Genomic DNA, 2,500 nt, shown 5'->3' with positions numbered 1-2,500 from the left:
AGCTGGCCAATTGTTTCCCGCAAAAAGTTTTGAAAATGGTGAAAATCTTAAGGGTGCTTATAGAATAGGGGGACCGACGCCCAGTTTTAAGATAGTGTAGCTCACCCCCCTTAACGATGATGTGACAGCGCGAAACTTGGCGCCTGCACGTAACTCGAGCTGGCCAATCGTTTCCCGCAAAAAGTTTTGAAAATGGTGAAAACCTTAAGGGTGCTTATAGAATAGGGGGACCGACGCCCAGTTTTAAGATAGTGTAGAACACCCCCTTAACGATGATGTGACAGCGCCAAACTTGGTGCCTGCACGTAACTCGAGCTGGCCAATCGTTTCCCGCAAAAAGTTTTGAAAATGGTGAAAATCTTAAGGGTGCTTATAGAATAGGGGGACCGACGCCCAGTTTTAAGATAGTGTAGCTCACCCCCCTTAACGATGATGTGACAGCGCCAAACTTAGCGCCTGCACGTGACTCGAGCTGGCCAATAGTTTCCTGCAAAAAGTTTTGAAAAAGTGTAAAATCCCAATTTTGCGCTCTTTAGGGTGTGGTCTTTGAGCTTCGGGTTTTCGTCAGAAAATTTCGGCAATCATCGGTCATCTTCGTGGAAATCTCTTCGTTTTCGTAACTCTGACATGGTGACGCATGTTTGGAATGCCATGGGGAGCGCTTTGGAGCAGTTTTGAAAAATCGAAATTTTCGAAATTTTTCTAAGTGTCTAAACTTGGTTGGGGGAATAGACGGTTTCGGGTTATAATGTAGGGCAGGCATCGGGAAAGACCGAAAGAGCAATTGAGCTGTATCGGTCCGTAACAGTAAGCCCTGCTCGGTAATGTGTTCTCGGGTACGAAAGGAGGGTATTTGGAGGAAAAAGGAGCAAAGTCGACTAAACTTGCTCGGTCGGTAGCATGAAATGACTGAACTTGTAGCCAAGTTGTCTCGGTGTGGACAACGAGAGAACGGATGGATGTTGTACCTGATGGCCTTTGGCCAAGAATAGCGGCTTAGATTCGGAAGAATCATTCTTCCCCGATGTATCTTGTCGGCATTCCGTGGACTTGGCTGTCTCACTGGTATGCCGGAAGCTTACTAGGGTGAAGCAGTGGAAAGACGTGGCAAAGAGAGAACGGGTTTCCCTCGGACAGGGTCGAACGCCTCGTGCGTCTTCCATGGCCGGGAGGATTCCCAGTGCAGCTTGACGGTGGAATGCCAGCCTCCTTTCAAAGGAAGCAGACGCAAAAGGGTTCCCGCCGGGTTCCCTGAGGGATAGCTACCTGGTTGATCCTGCCAGTAGTCATATGCTTGTCTCAAAGATTAAGCCATGCATGTCTAAGTATAAGCACTTGTACTGTGAAACTGCGAATGGCTCATTAAATCAGTTATCGTTTATTTGATTGTACCATTACTACTTGGATAACCGTAGTAATTCTAGAGCTAATACATGCGAAAAGTCCCGACTTCTGGAAGGGATGTATTTATTAGATTAAAAACCAATGCGGGTTCTGCCCGGTTCTTTGGTGATTCATAGTAACTGATCGAATCGCACGGCCTTGAGCTGGCGATGTTTCATTCAAATTTCTGCCCTATCAACTGTCGATGGTAAGGTAGTGGCTTACCATGGTTGCAACGGGTGACGGAGAATTAGGGTTCGATTCCGGAGAGGGAGCCTGAGAAACGGCTACCACATCCAAGGAAGGCAGCAGGCGCGCAAATTACCCAATCCTGACTCAGGGAGGTAGTGACAAGAAATAACAATACAGGGCTTTTCCAAGTCTTGTAATTGGAATGAGTACAACTTAAATCCTTTAACGAGGATCCATTGGAGGGCAAGTCTGGTGCCAGCAGCCGCGGTAATTCCAGCTCCAATAGCGTATATTAAAGTTGTTGCAGTTAAAAAGCTCGTAGTTGGATTTCGGGATGGCTCGGCCGGTCTGCCGCAAGGTATGTTACTGGCCGCGCTGTTCTTCCTCGCAAAGACTGTGTGTGCTCTTAACTGAGTGTGCATAGGATCTGCGACGTTTACTTTGAAAAAATTAGAGTGTTCAAAGCAAGCCAGCGCTTGAATACATAAGCATGGAATAATGGAATAGGACTTTGGTTCTATTTTGTTGGTTTCTGGAACTGAAGTAATGATTAAGAGAGACAGTTGGGGGCATTCGTATTTCGTTGTCAGAGGTGAAATTCTTGGATTTACGAAAGACGAACTACTGCGAAAGCATTTGCCAAGAATGTTTTCATTAATCAAGAACGAAAGTTAGAGGATCGAAGACGATCAGATACCGTCCTAGTTCTAACCATAAACGATGCCAACTAGGGATCAGAGGGTGTTATTGGATGACCCCTTTGGCACCTTATGGGAAACCAAAGTTTTTGGGTTCCGGGGGAAGTATGGTTGCAAAGCTGAAACTTAAAGGAATTGACGGAAGGGCACCACCAGGAGTGGAGCCTGCGGCTTAATTTGACTCAACACGGGGAAACTCACCAGGTCCAGACATAGTAAGGATTGAC

The 2,500-nt window shown here is 46.5% G+C and overlaps 1 pseudogene; it reads left to right on the top strand.

The window, feature by feature from the left end:
* Positions 1-1,263: 1,263 nt before the first annotated feature.
* LOC145476110 (small subunit ribosomal RNA) lies at positions 1,264-2,500 on the top strand (annotated as a pseudogene; the record flags this gene model as incomplete).

Source organism: Orbicella franksi, unplaced genomic scaffold, assembly GCF_964199315.1.
Source record: "Orbicella franksi unplaced genomic scaffold, jaOrbFran1.1 SCAFFOLD_753, whole genome shotgun sequence".
Taxonomy (NCBI): Eukaryota; Metazoa; Cnidaria; class Anthozoa; order Scleractinia; family Merulinidae; genus Orbicella; species Orbicella franksi.
The sequence above is the reverse complement of the archived record's forward strand: the minus strand, read 5'-3'. Positions and strand labels throughout refer to the sequence as shown.